This window comes from Centrocercus urophasianus, unplaced genomic scaffold (assembly GCF_019232065.1).
Source record: "Centrocercus urophasianus isolate 14NV4802_14NV808 unplaced genomic scaffold, USGS_Curo_1.0 seq_11, whole genome shotgun sequence".
In the NCBI taxonomy this organism is placed as follows: Eukaryota; Metazoa; Chordata; class Aves; order Galliformes; family Phasianidae; genus Centrocercus; species Centrocercus urophasianus.
Window position 1 is genome coordinate 1,621,365 of NW_024884253.1, and position 19,280 is coordinate 1,640,644.

Here is a 19,280-nt window from a genome sequence, read left to right on the forward strand (position 1 = left end):
GTATAGCCAACTACACATATAGGATCTGGGCAGTGCAGGTGTGAGCTGCGCCTATACTGACTGTAGAACGCACATCTGGAAGTAGCAGTAGTGAAACTATGGTCTGCTCCAGTGAGAATAACTAATAATAATTTGCCCATGCTTAGTGCCTCGCATCCAAACATCTCAGCCACTCTGCAAGCATTAGTGAATTTAACCTTCATGCCACCCCAGAGCAATAGTCCAGTATTGATTATCATCAGTGCTTTATGAATGCAGTAACCAGCTTACAGGGAAGTGAATCAATTTTCTGAGATACTATCAGACAGCAATAAAATTTGGGAGTTTTTGGCTTGTAGATCTCTAGACAATACTTCTTCAATTTTTTTCTCTGTAAGACTTCGAGAAGCTGAGTTACCAATTTTGTAGATATGGAGATAACTGCTTTCAGGTCTTGCGTGCGAAAGAAGAAGGTGCATGTGATGAATATAAGGATGTGCCTCATCTTTTGGAGGGGATACATCTGAGCTACCAAGAGAACCGTGGCAGACTTCTTAGCAATAGTGTTTAAAGAGTTAAAATTAATTCTAGCACTTAGCACATAAGGCACAGTCTTCGGTGTTTTTCTTTTTTTCTTTTCTTTTTTTTTTTTTTTGAGAACACCAAAATAAAAATGTTAAGGCCAATTAATAACAAAGGCCCTAAAGCAAACTCAGCCTTCTCTAGAGAGATTACTGTCATTCTCCTGTCTGCACTGAAAATAAATAGATGATTGCTTGGATGTGTTAAACAGAAATACTGAAATAGTCTTTTAAAAAATGATTAACAACCTTTGCTCCTTGAATAGCATTAAAACAAGAGTAGGCAATTGGAACAGGTATATGGAGTGGCATGAAGCTGTATGAGAGAGGGTCAGGCTGGATGGTTAGGAAAAGTTTCTTCACCAGGGGGTGATGGTCATGGAACATGCTCCCCAGGGCAGTGGTCATGGCCCCAAGCTGCCTTAGTTCTTGTAGCATTTGGAGACCACTCTCAGAAAGTAGGGTTTGAATTTTGAATGGTCCTCTGTGGAGCCAGGGGTTGAACTCAGTGATCCTTCTACATCCCTTCCAACTCGGCTTACTCTTTATTCTGTGATTTCTGTGCTATATCCCTCCTTGGGAAGAAGCTAGCTGACCTAGAGAGCCTCTTTTCCCTTTTTATGATTCATTGAGTAGGTTGCTCAGTTAGGATTTGCACTGTTGACCTTTTGGCTCAGAAAGATGTTGAGTCATCTTCTTTCAGGTGACTTTAAGGTTCACTCAACCAAGTGTGTGCAGAGGTGTAGCAATATAGTAGAGGTGTTAGAAAAAACAATGGAGAGCTTTCATGTTTCAAACCTTTTTCTTTCATTCTTTCTTTCATTTATTTTTCCCACCCTGAAATGTTTAAATCTACAGGCTCTGCTGCAATGATATTTCATTAACAAAGCAGTTCTCTGCACAAACTGTTTTTTGATACCAACTTTATGCTTTTTTCTGATACTGAGCCCATGACATGTTTGTGAAGAATAAATCATGTTTGGTCTCCACACTTCATGTGAAAGCAGGAGGTGCTGTGTGTAGATCAAAGAGAAGGAGAGGATCCTCAAAGAGCAACTCTTCTGTCATTGTGTGCACGGCTTCAAGTGGAGACTAAGCCTTGGTGGACTAAACCACAGAGAGCGCTTCTTGCTCTAGAACTCCCCAAGATACAAGTGGCTGGTACTTGCACAGTAGCACATGTGCTTTCCACCTTAAACTTTCTGCTGTTTCATCTGCTGTTCATCATTGCTGATAACCTTTGATCTGCCCCAGTGTGCCTTTTCTTCTTTTGTAGGTCAGTTGAATCAGTTCTTGGCCACTCATCTTTTGAGCAACCCCTTGTGTCAAGAGCTTTCCTGGTGTGGACACACAACCCATATCCACTTAATGCAGGAGATTGGGTATAGTAATGCCTTTAAGGAATATCACAGGATCAGGAGCTGCTAGGGAAGGTGTGAGTCAGCCAAAGAAAGGTTTTTCTCCTTTTCTCCCTCTCTTACTGCTCCCCTCCATTTGCTCTTTGACCAGGAGCAAAGGCAGAATAAAAACAGCCTGTTCTCAGTAAGGGGATGGAGAGGAAATACTTAATTAGCAAGACAGTATGCCCTGGAGGGTGCTGCAGTAAAATGTTAATTGAGCAAGCCTCGTTCAGAAGTCGTACATATTCAGTTAAATGTTTAATAGTTCACATTTTTGCACTAGTTGACAGTAGCAGTGTTCAGTGCTGTGCTGACTGCAGTAATACGTTTTAGCATGATATTCTTATGCTTTGTCAAAAAAGCCAGCAGGAGACATGATAGCCTTGTCTGCAATCACAGTATTTTACTATGTGTCTGTGCATGCCTCTATAGCAAGAATGTGCTGCATGATTAGAGCCATGGTAGCTGCAGTGGCAACAAAGTGGATATACTCTTCATACATTATTTTGTTGCATCCTGCTTTGTGTGGCTTACCTGCCCCTCAGCATCCCTCCTTTTGCAAAAAGCTTCCATCAGACTTAGAGGATTAATATTTATATGGGGTAGGGGTGGAAGGGAAACCATTTGTAAGTCCCCAGATTAAGATACGAAAGTCTGAATTTTTATATCTCTTCCCAGTAGTTTTCAATGCAGTAGAGGACATCCCCTCCAATTGTTTTTTTTTTTTTAATTATTATTGTTGCTGTCATTTTTACAAAGGCACTGTTGTTTTGCTACACAGTGGCAGGGGTGGGAAGGGACAAAGTGCCTCAGACAGCTCAGAACTGGAAGATTAGCTTTGCGAAATGCTTATTATGTTATTACTTAGCCAGGCAAGCATTGTCATTTGGGAGGGAGGGTGGGGAGACAAAAGAGAGACGTTATCAGCAGAACTGATTGCCTTTTTTTTTCTCTTCTGTCTTTTCCTCTGTCAGAAAAAAATAAATAACTGTCTTTTCTTGAAGAAATATATATTTTTCTTGATTTCCAGAGGATAAACTTGCAGTGTAATTAGATTCGGTGGTGCAGCATTACTTTTCATCTGCTGATCAATTTAATTAAATTATTTCAAAGATTGGAAAGTATTAATCTAATGATTGGAGAACAGAGCAAGAGCTTGGGAAGTTTTGCACTGTAACTCTTACCTTGAAACAAATACTCTGTAAACATGTATGGCTCCATGATTCTGTTTTCCTTCCTGCCTGTGCTAATAATCTGTTTTCGTGGAATATCAAGGAGATGGTATAATACCCAGAAGTGCGTGAAACATGTAAGACATTATGGAAATGATGTTCTGCATTCATCAAAGTGACACGTACATTAAAAACTCAACAATTTCATTAACGGCACACTTTGGAATTTCATGAGAAATGTGGAGGTTTTAGCAAAGATTTAATAGCAGGTGCTTTTAATGTGCTCTCATTCTAGGGTATCTCAGGAAAATATTTGCAATGAAATTGTAATATGCAGTAAAGCATATTTTACGTGTATCAGGGTGTATACACAGCCACATGACATGCATATAACTACTGTAAGATGAAGAATTACCACTAACATTCTAATGCTAACAAACAAAAGACTTTAGATATTTTCTTAATCTAAAATGAATTGTTACATTGCTGGATTTCTGCTTGTTTGACTGATTGATTGATTGATTGGCTTTCAATGTGAGCACTGGGGATGAATGTGATTGTTTCTCAGTCTTTACTGTATCTGGGCAGTGTCAATCCATATGGGTAAATACTGTTATGGTGCAAGAGTCTGTGTCCTATGGATGTTAAATCCACTGAAACCAATGTCATTATCTCCAGGGACTTCCATGCTTGTCAGAGTATAGAGCCTGAGAGACAGTGCAGTCTGGCTGTATTCTGACCCAACACAATTTCACATGGTTTTCTGTCCTGCTTTTCCTAATTTATTACAGTGATTGTAATAGACAGATATCCTTCCAGTCATTAGAGCAGCTGTGTATAATGTAATGAAGAGAATACTGTGTGTAATAGTGTAATATGAAGTTATGCACATCTCTTCTTTGGTTGAGTTGCTGCCTAGATAAACTGTGGTTTCACCTGGTTTTCTCCAATGGCTTGCTCTGTGTTACAATGGAAGGAGGATTTGCCCATCCCAAAGAAAGCTGTAGCTTGCCAAATCCCAAAAATGTTGTATGTTTCAAAGAAAGTGAGCTCTACATGTAAACAAGATGAGCTACTTTATATCTATTGACATCACAGCCGGAAAACATACTTATTTTTAGACTTTTTAAGTATAGATTTATATTATATTTTTGTTTATAGATTTCAGACATTTAAAATGGTTGCTCCTACACTGGCCTTCCCTGTTGATCACTGTCGGGGTGGGTTCCATGTCCATCCTTTCCAGCGCAGCACCTTCTGCCGATGCACATTGTGCTCAGTGGCTGGGTTGGGGTGACAAGCTGTGAAGCAGTCAGCAGAGGGAAATTTTCAGCTCTCTCTTGCAGCTTTAATTAGCTCTCTTGAGGCAATAGCCTGACAGCAAATCTTTTATATGGGCTTGCCTCCTAAATTGTGTTCATAACGGGCAGACACACTCGGCACAGCATCACTGCTCTAGCGAGTGGCTGGTCGTTGCTGTAGAGCATAACTGAGCTGTGGGAATAAGCAGCACATGGGTGGTTTGGATTTCTCTGTGTTCCTAAACTCAGGGGAATAACAGAGGGGCTGTGTTCATCTGTGAACAAGGCTGCCTAGTCTAGCAAAACCATGAGTGGTATCTTAGTTGAATACTGATTTTGGCACATAGAAGACCTGGAGTGGCTTTTCTTTTGCCCTCACCCTGAGGTCCCCTTGTAGGGCTGGGAACTTGCTTCTCAGACAGATTGATTGGTCTGTCCCATTGTCAAATCAAGCTCAAGTCCAAGTTGTTTTATTGACTTAACTATAATGCAAGTATTGCCAAATCTAATACACAAGAATTAAATGGCAATTATCCATTTATTTGAGCTAGCTTCTTCCTCCCTTTGTGTTTCAACTCTCTTTGGGCGTGCAGGCTGCTTTCTGAGTTGAATGCTGCTCAATGGGAGGCTGCCAGACCTAGGGTTGGGGGTCACTTCCTGACTCCCAGTCATATGGGCAAGGATGGCCGTACCAACTGGAAGCACACGGGCATGGAGAACTTCAAGTGTTCCTTTCCAGTATTTCCAGGAATACTTTAAAGTATTGGTGATGTGGATACTCTTCATTATTGTACTCAATTGCTGCTCTCTGCAGCTCAGACATTTCTTCCCAGTTGGGCTGCTTTTTACCCTCATGAGACAAATGAAGAGCAGGTGCAAATAAATGATAGCTAAGTAAGGGACGTGAAATCTTGGTAGGCTTCTTCTGGATCTGCATGCATTTTCCCTAGAAAGAACAGCATTTGGTTGAGGTTTGTATGGGCCGTACAGTGATGCTGTACTTGAGGTTGCACCATTTGGAATAAAATCAGCAGCTGTTTCAGGGATAATCTGACCCCACATCCCAGCCCCACTGTCAGCCTCCTGATCTTTTGCATCAGTGCAAGAAAAACAGACTTTATCCTAGCTATAAAAATCAAGTCTGTGCTGTGTAATCAGGTACCAGTGCATGATCATCCTTCGGGGTCATCTGGAGCACCTTAAAGACAGGTTCTATGTCCTGAGGGTTGGAATGGAAGAGTTCAAGGATGATTTGGTCACCAGCCTGGTCTGTGAACCTCTTTTCAGTGAGCAGAAGAATTTGTAGTGATTCTTTATGTTGGTCTGAGATAGGGAAGTATGTAAAACTCTCCCAAGATCTTGGGAGAGATTCTTCATTGCTGTACTAAATAGTAACAACGTGATGGGAGCATAGTGTATAAAAAGAGATAGCGTTGTGCCTTTCCTTATGCTGTGGCTTACAGTGCAACACTAAATACTGGTGCTTTAAATATCATGTGCAATACGCTACCTGTAGCATGAATCTTGCTTGTGGCTATTGAGCTTGAGCATTAAGCTGCTAGCTCCTGTGTAAGGACAAACCAACTGCAATAGAGCTTGGATTGAATTAACAGCCTTAAAACAGTTTATGCAGGCAAGATTTTAAGATGGTAGTGCAAGGATAGACTTTATTTTTAAAACAAACCAAATCGTGTAAGAAAGGTAAGCGTCACACTTCTTATCAAGGGCACAGGAATTTTGGCATTCCTATTCTCTACTTGTTTTTTGAAATAAATTTTAAGACAGTGGTATGGAAATCCCCAGGCATAATTCTTGCTCATTTGGACAACGTATGCTTTTAACGACACATTCCTACTGAAAAAGGTTCCTTTTTAATGTCTCGTTTTCTATGTACGTAGCCAGTTTACAGGTGTAAAAGTTGACTGGAAGTTTTGAAATGCTATTGCTTAGCTCTTTTTGTGATCTTGGGTGAAAGAATGCCTTGGCATTAACGATAAGCAATGTTGTATTTTTTTGTCTGTCTGTTTATTTCAGCTCTCACATGCCTAGATTTTAAAGCTATAAGGGATCATGAGATCATTTTGTCAGTCTTTCTGGATCATCTGTATACTAAGAACTTGCTGCAGTGTAATTTGACATATATTCAGCTGCTTGCATCCGCAGATTGCCTGGATTTATCTGCATGATGGATGGATGGAGGACTGCCCCATCCCATTTTTAACCCCAGGAACGGCTTATCTTCAGAATCCAAAAGCTGTTTGGTGACTTGGTTGAGATTACATAGTGAATTTATGTGTAGTTTTCAATTCAAGCCAGACATCCTGAACAGGCTGCCCAGAGAGGTGGCGGAGTCAACTGTCTCTGGAGGTTCAAGAAATGTGTAGATGTGGTACACAGGAACGTGGTTTGGTGGGCAATGTTGGTGGCTGGTGGACAGTTGAACTAGATGATCTTAGAGGTCTTTTCCAACCGTACTGAATCACGGAGCGGTTGAGATTGGAAGGGGCTTCTGGGTACATCTAGTCTAACTCCTATTCAAGCAAAGGTGCCTACAGCAGAGTGCTGAGGACCACCTCCACGTGGGTTTGACTTCAAATACTCTCACTCCAGACCAGTATCAATACGAGGATGGACCAGAGCTCTGTGTGCTGTGCTGTTAGCAAATCACATATGAATCCGTATGAATGTAGTCCAAGCTTCTTTCTGTAGATCTTCTTCCTTTATGGTGCAAAAAGATCAACAGTGTCTACAGTCTGAAGCGTATTGGCCAGTCTCTACATTTTAACATGTCTCTTGTCTTTGATTAAGCACAGGTTGTAGAGGAATCTGTGGATATTTGTGTATATGTATTTTTTGTTCTCTGTTAGACAGGTGGATAAAAACAATTAGGTTTCTAGTTAATGCCTCGTGGTGTCATTACAGACATTTTCCTCCTGACTATGCAGGCTTTTTCCCCACAGACACGCACTCAACACCTTTCTGAGAAAGACATGTCATTCTCCTTACAAATTGCTTCTCTCTTGGTGTGCTCTAATTACAGAAACTGCAAAGATGTTTGTGTGTGTGTGTGTGCATGTGGAGACAGCAGGAATTTCAGATGAAATCAATTCGCTTAAACTAACTGATGTTAACTCCTTGGGCTGCTGGCTACGATGAATGCCACGCTCTGATTTCCATGTGTTTTGAGTGAAGTTAACACATGGGTATCCAACTTTTTGGTTTGCCTGGGCCACGCTGGGTAAAGAGGAGTTGACTTCAGCTGCTCCAACATAAGTTGCTCCAAAAGTAACACCTCCTATTCATTTCCTTGGAAACCAAGACCAAGAGCACAATACCACTATTTAATAGAGCAGATTCTCAGCTGCTAAACGCTATTTTTCAACACAGCCACCAGTGTGTTTAGCCAGTGTATCAAAATGCATGCAGTTATTTGCCACTTGAGTCAGCACTGCACAGCACTGCCCTCCCTGTACCCTGGTTTCAGTTGATGTAGTATTAATAGCACACTGACTGGCTGCTGCTGAATAGTAGGTGTGTGCCAGGGGCCAAAATACCAACCAGAAATATTATGTGCTTTCAGGATTGTCTCTGTGCTCATTGTCGTCTCCTCTTCTCCCTCTGAGCACAGACTGAGAATTTTCAGTCTAAGTGTTCTGACTTTACGCAAGTTTCTACTGCTGAGATGTCAGTGGTTGCCCCTGCTTGAGCTACAGCAAATGGTCCATCTCCAGGCATCAGTACAGGGTTGAAATCTGCAGCGGCTAGCTGTGGGTGCAGGGGATGCACCATTCTGCTGAAAGGGATGGAGGCACATATGGAGACCTTTGGGTTTCAGCTTACCCTTCCTCGAGGAGCAGTAAAAAAGGGATTTTTCTTAAGGAGGGAAGTGGCACATCTCGGGCTGTTATGTGAGATCTGCATGGCAGCTGCTGCTGCCTTTACAGCTGGTAGGTGGAAAAAGCATTCAGTAAGTGGCTGGGGGAGTGAAGGAGAGGAGGAGGAAGCAAAAAGAGATGAAAGGAAGGAAAAGGGAATCCGGCATCCCCAGATGGGCACCTGAGAGTAGTCCCCGTCAAGTGTTCACTCTTTGCTCATGGCTGCTTCTGTCCAACTATTTAATGCTGGTTGATGCAACAGGCGCTGGAGGGGATGTTAGGAAGCAGGCATTTTGCAGCAGTTCCATTTCTTTCTAGAATGTTAAGTTTTTTAAATTTTGGTCACAGAATCATAGAATCAAAGAATATTACAAATTGTAAGAGACCCAGAGGGGTCATTAAGTTCATCTTCTGGCTCCACAGAGGAGCACCCTAAATTCAAGCCCTGTCTGAGAGCACTGTCCAAATGCTTCTTGAACTCTGGTATTTTGGGATTGTGCCCACTGCCCTGGGAAACCTGTTCCATGCCCACCACCCTCTGGTGAAGAACCATTTCTTAACACTCAACCTCACCCACCTTTGACACTTGTCCATGAAAAAGTCCTAATGTCAAGGAGAATGTATATAGCCATTGCAGTCAACATGCTACTGTTTGTTCAGGTTTCCTATGAGCAGCAGTGTATGCAAAAGGCAATGGCTGTACGTGTGCAAAAAACCACAGAGTTAATTCTTTTTGTAATGTTTGGTAGGAAGTATGGATGGGAAAGGTTTCCTTGACCACCGTTAGAGCAACGTGTCACAGAAGGAGCATCAAACAACAAAACGGTTGTTATACTTTGCAAATACACTTGGAGGCTATGAGAAGATGGACATGGCAGAGATCAAAATGGTATTTCTTCCTTTATTAGAACAAACAAACAAAAAAAGCTGCTACAGCCCTAAAAAGAATGTCTGCTTTGGGATTCCTTGAGATTTTCAAAGGACTAAAAGATTAGCTCATGTGGAGGGTGTGTATCACTAGGAGTTCTGCCCTTGGAACCAAACGCTTTTAAGATATATTTGGGTTTTTACCACTTCACTGTATCTTGTATGTACGTGTCTCTCAGCATGAGCAGTGCTACTGGTGCTCAGTAGGGAGCTGTAAATAATTGATTCTAATTTACTTTTTAAGTTTTTTTCCGCCCCGTGGCTGATAAATATGTTTAGAATTTGTCTCAAAACAGGAAAAGGAGTTGCGCTGTTTGAAATATTCTGGGTAAACTTTTTTTTCCTAGTTTTGTAGTTGTTCTATGGAGGCTTTAGACATTGGCAAATGTTGAGAATATGCAGAATTTTGAGCCAAAATATCAAAATATTTCATTTTGGAAGCTTGCAATAAATTCTTTAACTTTGGTTAAGGAAAGGAGAAAAAAAATAAATAGCTGAAACCAGCTTACTTAGTTTTCCATTTGTGACTTTGGCTAAACCAGAATGCTTTTGCTAATAAGCCAGTTGTCCAAAAAGTTGCATTTCAACTTTTTCTTCACTGTATTCCTATCACTTCCACTTTATCATATTCATCAGTATCCCAGTGCCATGGATTTTTTTTTTTTTTTTTTTTTTCTTTTCAGCAGACACTTCAACCTGTGTCTCAGTTTGATTTTGGAAGAATGGGAGAAAGTCTGTGTTCAAGCACATAATAGTCTTTTTGATGAAGACGAGGATCAAACTCTGGTCTGCAAATATTTAGTGAGTCATGCTGAGAATGAGAATGGGAGCAGAGTTCTGCTGAATAAAAGAGCAAAACACCAATTTTTGTCTCACAACTGCTTAGAAAGGCTCTGGGTTAGGACTGTAAGTCCTGTAGTGTTACCCATGCTGCTGTTTTATTTGCCTAGAATGGATATTCTTGCTTTTACAGAGATGCAGAGGGCAATATAATTAATGTTTAACACCCATGCAGTTTCCCTCCCCCCTTCTTTTTATCATGAAAGAAGTATAAAGTTTATTGTCCAAATCACATTACATATGGAATAACTACATTTCTTCCGTGGTTATCATAAAGTTGTCTTTTCTTTGTTGTCTTTTTTTTTTTTTTTTTTTTTTTTTTAGCATTGTGTTCAGTATAGTGTAGAAATTGTCTTATAGATTGACAGATCCATGAGATTATGCCTGAAATTGTCTAATTAGCCAAGTGTTTTTTTGTTTTATTTTTCATATTAGCAAGGGGAAGGAAGATGATCTTCCCCTCTACTGCTCTCTTAGTAGATGAGGAAGGGTTGTTGCTGTTTGCACCTCTGTACTTGGAAAAAAAGAGACTAACTTTTTAATATTTACCTCCATTGACCATCTTGCTAGTAATGAACAATAGGACTGCTTTCAAGAAGCTTTCTCTGGGTCTTGAACTCAAAATACCAGGAATTTTGTGAATCCCAGGGAGAGACAACTGAGCCTATGCCTTCTGTAATAGTCTTCCCAATGAGTAACTGCAGAAATAGGTTGTGTGAGATGAAACAGGACATTTTATGGCCATTGCTGCAACTTCCGGCTATTTCTACAACTTCTGCTGATCACTTCTAGATCCCATAAACTGAGGAGGACCAGATCTACGCAGGACATCACAGGCAGCTCTTAAATAGCAGTGACAGTGCTATTTCATCCTCACTGAAAGCCCAACCATAGAATCATAGAATCACTAAGGTTGGAAAAGACCACTAAGATCAACTCAGCATCACCATGATGCCCTTGCATTGTTTTTGTGTTAATAACACCTGTTATCATCACTGATCTTACTTCATCTCTCTCAGGCTTATGCTTTATAAAACTTTTCCACACAGATCTCCATCACTGGGCTAAAAACCCCTTGAGAGCAGGCTGCAGAAAAGGTCTTGGGGGTCCTGGTGGACGAGAAGCTGGGCATGAGCCATCAGTGTGTGCTTGCAGCCCTGAAGGCCAACTGTGTTCTGGACTGCATTAAAAAAGGGGTGGCAGCAGGGAGAGGGAGATGATTGTCCACCTCTGCTCAGCTCTTGCGAGGCCCTATCTGCAGCACTGCGTCCAGGCCTGGGGCCCCCAGTACAGGAAGGATGTGAAGATGTGCAGCTCTTGGAGCGGGTCCACAGGAGGGCACTGAGATGATCAGAGGGCTGGAGCACCTCTCCTATGAGGAAAGATTGAAGGAACTGGTCTTGTTTAGCTTGGAGAAGAGAAGGCTCTGGGGAGACCTCATTGTGGCCTTCCAGTACTTGAAGGGAGCGTGTAAACAAGGGGAGGAACAGCTGTATATGAGGGTGGATAGTGATAGGACAAGGGGGAATGGTTTTAAATTAAGATAGGGGAGGTTTAGGTCAGATATTAGGAGGAAGTTTTTCACTCAGAGGGTGGTGACACACTGGAACAGGTTGCCCAAGGAGGCTGTGGATGCCCCATCCCTGGAGGCATTCAAGGCCAGGCTGGATGTGGCTCTGGGCAGCCTGGTCTGCTGGTTGGCGACCCTGCAGATAGCAGAGGGTTGAAACTGGATGATCATTGTGGTCCTTTTCAACCCAGGCCATTCTATGATTCTATGATTCTCATTCAGTTTTATTTCTAACCTTCTATCTAACATGTTCCGGGTGTCTTTTTGGTACTCAAGTTTATATATTGCAATTTTGATAATAGAATTCGTAATTTACAGGACATTAAAAAATACAAGTACTTGGATATTCTCAACCAGAAAGCATCTTGGTTTAATTTTTTAAAACCTTTTTCTTTTATTCACATAGCTAATTTTTCTCTTACCACTGCCTCGTGTCACATGGACTAGATCAGAACAAAAAATAAAAAATAATTAAACAGTCACCTCAATTTTCTCATTAATAGCCTTGAACTCTTAAAGGGTACTTTCTAAGGCAATTAGTGCTGACTATATTAATAAGACAAAAAATGAGGCTGATTAAGAGTCATTTAAAATATGAAGACATTATTTTGTCATTTACATCGCTAGTGAATTGTCAAATAATAAAATTTCAGAAAGATTTGTGTTCTCTGTCTGTTGGTCTGTTTCCATGTTACATTTCCTACAGTTTGTGCAGTGAGTGTGAGATCAATCCTTTTCACTTTGTTTTTCAATCAATTCCTTTGCATTTTCACATACTGTTAGTGCTTTGTGCTGTGTTTGCATTAGCAGTGTGCTGCAAACCATCCTGGGAATGTAGCAGTGAAAACAAAATCTTGCTTTCACCAAGGTTTTATTTGTATACTCATACCACATCATCATTAAAAAAAGTAAGTATCTGTCAAATGTCTTTAATTGCCTTTTTTTTTGAACAATTTGGGTATCCTTATAAAAGTTCAGACGTGCTCTGCCTTTATGCATACTTCTGCTGTTGCTTTGGAGCATGAAGAAGGAACATGATTAGACTTTCCATCTTGGAAGGCAAGAAGTAATGGGATTTGATAGGGAAATTTTGCAAATGAATTGGTATTTTCCAGTACGTTGATTTATTTCAATCAAAAATGAATCGTCTTTTTAACTTTCTCCTAATCCACTACCAGTTGAAAAAAAAAAGAAAGAATCAAAGTGCTTTGTTTTATTTATAAGCTCCTCAACTACATCACGGTAATGCATTAGAATTATGCAAAACCTTTAATGATTTCCTCCCCTTTACTTAAAAACAGAGGAAAACTCTTAATTGTAAAACTGTCCAACCAAAGCCAAAATTCTACAATCTGGCAGAGCGTAGCAGCTTCTTAATCCATTGCATGGCTCCAATCTGCACTTAGTCTTCATAAAATTTTATTTAAAATTTTGTTTTACTGTTAACCATCGCAGAATATGAACAGCCTCCCTAATTCTTCTGCAAGGACACAAACACCTCTACAGATATGGATATCTGTGTGGAAAGCTTCCGTTGCTCTCCCAATTACATTAATTCTGTTGAGATTTAAGCAGTAGAATTAGGATGAAAATCCCACAAAGTGACTTCCCAGAAGTTACCTGGCTCGCTTCACTCTTATCCATCATGTTGCTGCCATGTAATGATTGGCTTTTCATTCCAGTGAATGGTCTTAAAAGTCAATGGCATTTCCTTCTACTAAATCAACAAGACCTGTTGTTATTCTTGTTGTAGAAATTAGAAGGTAGTGTGAATTTTTTCTCTTTATTTATTATTCATTAATTAAAATTATCGTGGAATTGTGGAATCATGGAATCATAGAATGAGCTTCAGTTAAAATATTTGTTGTTCTTTTTTTCCCCCATATAGGGCTATTTGATTAGTTTGTCCTTACATTTTTTCTCTTTCTTTTTAAATTATCCTAAAATCTGGATACAGATTATTTATCTCTGCATACCCGCTGGAGAAAACATCTATTTCCATAAATAACAAAATGTTCCTGCCTTTTATTTGTTATAGGAAGAAAAATAGCTAGTTGGAGGTGAACAGTTGACTTAAGATGATAAAAATTAGTTCTTTTCCTGTTAAATTTTTGTGAGATATGACTGTTGAATTAATTATGTGACAATGACTGTTCACGATGATGGATAGTGATGGGATCACAGAATCACAGAATCACATAATCACCCGGGTTGGAAGGGACCTCAAGGATCATGTAGTTCCAACCCCCCTGCCTAGCAGGGCCACCAAACACACACATTCAGATCAGGTTGCCCAGGACCCCGTCCAACCTGGCCTTGAACACATCCAAGGACGGGGCATCCACAACCTCCCTGGGCAGCCCGTTCCAGGGCCTAACCACTCTCCTTGTAAAGAACTTCCCCCTAACATCCAACCTAAATCTTCCCTCCTTCAACTTGGATCCATTTCCCCTAGTCCTGCTGTTGTCAGCCCTTTTGAAGAGTTTACTCCCCTTGTGGGTGTAGGTTCCCTTCAGGTATTGATAGGCTGCAATGAGGTCACCCCGCAGCCTTCTCTTCTCCAGGCTGAACAAGCCCAACTCCCTCAGCCTGTCCTCACAGGGGAGGTGCTCCAGCCCCCTGATCATCTTAGTTGCCCTCCTCTGGACCCTTTCCAAAGTCTCAATGTCTTTCTTGTACTGAGGGCTCCACACCTGGACACAGTACTCCATGAGGATAAGGGGGAATGGTTTTAATCTGAGACAGGGGAGGTTTAGGTTAGATATTAGAATCATAGAATCACAAGGTTGGAAACAACCTGCAAAATGATCTAGTCCAACTATCCTCCCACTACCATTGCTACCACAAGCACTAAACCATATCTCGCAGCTCCTCATCCAAATGGCTCTTGAACACTGCCAGGAACGCTGACTCCACTACCTCCCTGGGCAGCCATTCCAGTGTCTGACCACTCTCTGACAGAAGAAGTCTTATGTCTAACCTAAACCTCCTCTGGTACAACTTGCGGCCATTTTCTCAGGTCCTGTTTGTTGCCTGGGAGAAGAGGCCAGACCCCTCTTCACCACAGCCTCCCTTCAGGACGTTGTAGAATGCAGTGAGGTTCCCCTTAGCATCCTTTTCTCCATCCTCTTCATGGCGAGATAACTTCTCTTGATTCTCTATTTGTATTTCTCACTTGCCTTAGTTCATGGGTGGGTTTGGGGGCTATTTTTGTTGACTACTGAGGTAAGAATGCTGGATGTATATCCATAGTGATTTGGAAAACCTGACCAACATATCATCAGCACAGTAGTGCATCTTCTTGGCCAGGTTCCATATACATAAGCTGGTTTGCTGGCACTGTCTACAGTCATGCTCTCCAGGATGTGCGGGGCAAGCTGCAGGGCTGACAAGTTACCAGCACAAGCTGTGCATCTACAACAGATTGTCACCTTCATCTTAATAAGCAGTTGCTTATTAGCATGTATACTAAAGAAAGGGAAACAAAAGAGCAAAAAAAACCCAAAACACTGGAAATAATGCAAAACAAATCTGATTGTATCTTGATTGCACTGTAAAAAGATAACTAATGTTTTCTTGATCAGCTTTCTGAGTTCTGTAGATTTGCATTTTGGTGGCTGAGAACATTGTGCCATGTTGGGAGTCGTGGGGGTGTTGTCCCCTGTTGTAGGAGAGGAAGGAAAAGCCTTCTCTCTTGCCTGATTTAAAGTAGAAGTACAGAGAACACATGTGGCTTCTTCACTCAGCTAAGTAATGCATGAAATAGTGTCTTAATTCAGTTTTTGAAGTTGAATGTCTCTACCAGTTGACTGTCACCTTTATTTTCTTCTATTTCTCTAAGAGGTGCTTGTCCCTGAGCTGCAGAATTTTGATCCCATTGCCCTAGACCTCAACTACATGAAAAATCTTCTCTGAATAGCCTCTTTCCTTGGCCTCCATTGTTCTTCTTAATTTATTGTATATATAATTGTCTTTCTTCCTAGGGTCTTCTAAGAAAGAGCCATACTGAAAGAGCTCCAGGTAAAATGTTCTAGTTCTACCAGGAACACTTGGAGCAAACACTGCAGTTGCTTCTCTGAGGTCATGTTAACTGAAGCACAGATCTCACAAGATTTCAAAAGGTTAATGTATGGAAACTCATAGGGAACAAGAAAAAAATGCATGACCACTTGGGATTATTACCATTATGAAATGATTTTTTTTTGTATGTGTCATTTGCTCTGTATTTCTTCCTGCTAGTGTATCTGGTGAGGGGTAAGGTGGGGATTACTTCAAGACAGAGCTTTGAGGGGAGGTTGATCTCATGGCTTCTTGGTTTTGTCCTGGGTAGAAGCAGAGGAGGCAGATGCTTTACTACTTAACTACATTTCCTTTTCAGATAGGTGAGATGAAATGAGTTCTCCCAGATGAGATACCTTCTCTCCTTTAAATCTGTTCTTTAGATAAAGATTCATTCCTAAGTCTGTAGGAATTTTTTGCTTTGTACAATGAGGGGAAGCTGGCCACTGTGGGAAGGCAATTTCATTAAAAAGTTCAGAAGTTTATGAGCATCAGTGCAAACTGAAATCCTGAACTAACCCAAAGGTAATTGAGTTCTTTAGTATAGTGACCCTAGTGCGTGAGAATGGGAGCTGGAAGAAGATGGATGCAAACACTGGCTTCCACCCATTTGTTAAAACTGTAATTCATAGAATCATGGAATCATAGAATGATAGAATCATAGAATGGCTTGGGTTGGAATAAACCTCAAGGATCATCAGGCTCCAACCCCAGTGCAACATGCAGGGCTCCATGTCTAACACTAGGTCAGGTTGCCTGTGACCCTATCCAACCTGGCCTTGGCCTTGAACACCTCCAGGTATGGAGCATCCACAGCATCTCTGGGCAGCCTGCAGCACCTCACAACTCCCATGGTAAAGAACTTACCCCTGATATCCAACCTAAATCTTCCCTCCTTCAACTTACAACCATTTCCCCTTGTCCTGCTGTTATCAACCCTCTCAAAGAGTTGACTCCCCTCCTGATAGTAGGCTCCCTTTAGGTACTGGAAGGCTGCAATGAGGTCACTCCATAGCCTTCTATTCTCCAGGCTCAGACTGTCTTTGTAGGGGAGGTGCTCCAGCTCTCTGATCATCTTTGTGGCTCTCCTGTGGACCCTCTCTAACTTCTATGCCCACACAGAGGAGACCCATGTCTTTTGTACCAGTCACTGTAGAAATATGTAGCAGGGTCTTCACAGCATTTCCACCTGAAACAGCATCACATTTTCCAATGCTGATGGAAAGTGTGCTTCTTGATGAGTGTAATTGTTGATTACATCTCTCTTTATCACTTATTTCACTCAAACTTTGACAGGAGGAAATAAAAACCTCCTAAGCATGCATGCCAGGAGCAACTTTGCGACATTAGACACATCGCAATCTTCTTTCTTCCCTTCCATTTCTCTTGTGTTTTAAGCCATGTTTTTTGAGGAAAGTCCTGTCAAAACATGCTTTTGGTTGATCCTTTTGATGCTAGTATGGAATCTGTAGACACCAGAGCATCCATGGGAAGGATTGTCCTGGATGAGTCCTAGATGCTAGAGGATAGTCTGTGCTGGGTGTAGGTGTTTGTGGCTGTGCATCTACCATTTCTTGCCTGTGTTGTTAGCGTGTTTTCTGGGACATTTTCTTTATTCTACCTATGACAATTGTTGTTTTATATGTACTCTTTTTCTCTTGTGATGATCTTCAAGAAAGGGTCTCTTGGATAGCTTAGGTCAATGCTATGAAAAGTCTTCAGGAGGGAAACTGAAGCCTTCCCATGGATCTCCTTGTCCTGGAAAAGGCTGTAAATGGGTGAGATGTATCTGTCTAAGTTGTGAAAGAGTTGAGCTGCAGAATTTCAGTACAGGCAAAGCCAATTGTATAATCCTTTTTGGTGGAGGTAAACTGAGGATTTAGGATGGGTGGTTTGAATTCGATGAGCACAGCTTGCTTTTTAACTTTACTTACTCCTTGCAGGAGTTTCCAAGTGCTGAAGTGGAGTTTAGATACCAGGTAATTTTCTGCTGAAAGGTGGTTTTTTTTTTTCCTTCTGTCTTTTTCTTTTTTTCTTCTGGCAAAAGGTGGTGTTACAGCTTCAGATAAATCTTTCCGATGAGCAAAATGCAGATGCAGGAAATCCAGAGCACATCCAGCCTGGCCTTGAATGCCTCCAGGGATGGGGCATCAGCATCCTTGGGTAACTGTAGGAGTTCAACGTCATTTGTGAATGTACTTTGCTTTGGTAAAGCATGGGCTTAAGTGCTCAACATTTCCCTTTGCTGCACTGATGTGGATGTCTGTATTACTTTTCAAGGAAAAGGCAGGAGAATCATGAAGTGGTAGGAAAATATCAGAAATGTTATTGTTAGCTGCCGCTGCAGTGGGCAGTAAGTGGATGGTTGGACTACATGATCGTATAGATCTTTTCCAGTCATAATGATTCTATGAATCTTTTATTCTGTGAAATAGATAGATTGGCTAATCAATATTTGGTAAGTTGGGTTGCCCTTTCCCTTGCCAAGGGGTTTCTGCAAATGGGGAAAATACGGGAAAACTGTTTTTTGGTATTTAAGGAAGAAGAGAAGAAGTGATTTTCACACGAAATTCTGTATATTTCTACTGCAAACTTTCAGAACCTGAAGCATAATTAAAAGTCACCTTTTCCCCATTGTCGCCCTGACCTCTATTAGCACTGGTGCATGCAAAGTATTTACTGCATATCAGCAACTTCACACTCCTTCTTGGGGAATCGTATTATTTTAGCACTTGCTTTATGTAGTCAAAGACATTTAATTTTTTAGTAGACACAAATGTGCCTCGCATTCTCTTTTTTTCTTAGTCGTGGTATGTCTTCACTTAGCTTGGCAGTACAGATGTATTTTTGCTTTGCTTTCTGCTGCTGTTTTTAAATTGTTTTGCTTGTCTGCTTGGACTGTTGAGTGTTCCATGAATAGTTACAACATTTCTGCTTGATGTGTGGAAGCTCAGAATGGCAGCAGCAGTTTAAAACAACATCCCTGTTACTATTTTCTTTTCTTCTCTTAAATGAAAACAAAAGACAACCAGAACTAGCAGCATTTTCTAACACAAAAAGTCCAAGGGCAGGGCAAGAACTTGTAAGCCAGATGCAGTGTTGTTTTATCAGATGCAATATCGTTTTCATCAGATAACAATTCTCTGAGCATTGCATTTTAAAAGTGTGTTTGTGGAAATTCTAGCCAAAGGTTGCATCCACTTCTGTGTTTTTGTTGTGGTTTTCTTTTACTTTTTTCTTTTTTTTCCTTGTTTTCTTTTTCTTTTCCATATAATTCACACTTATTTGAGGCATGGAGGTGATGTGTGTCTCTCTGATGTTTTTGTATTGAGATTTAAAACTTTGAAGGAGGACTTCATTGGGCAACCTGGTCTAGTATAAAATGTGGAGGTTGTTGGCCCTGACTGTGGCAGGGGGGCTGAAGCTTGATGATCCTTGAGGTCCTTTCCAACCCAAGCCATTCTATGATTCTGCGATTCTGTGGAGTCCTCTTGCATTCAGCCAAAATAAATATATCCTGATTAGACTTAAAAAGTTAAGGACGAACTCACAGATCATCCTGTCAGAGTTCACCTC

The 19,280-nt window shown here is 41.0% G+C and overlaps 1 protein-coding gene across 8 annotated transcripts in view; it reads left to right on the plus strand.

Annotated features, from left to right (window-relative positions):
- The window catches only part of TSNARE1 (t-SNARE domain containing 1), a 461,403-nt gene that overhangs the window by 131,447 nt on the left and 310,676 nt on the right, over positions 1 to 19,280 (plus strand). The gene's annotated exons all lie outside the window — the stretch shown is intronic.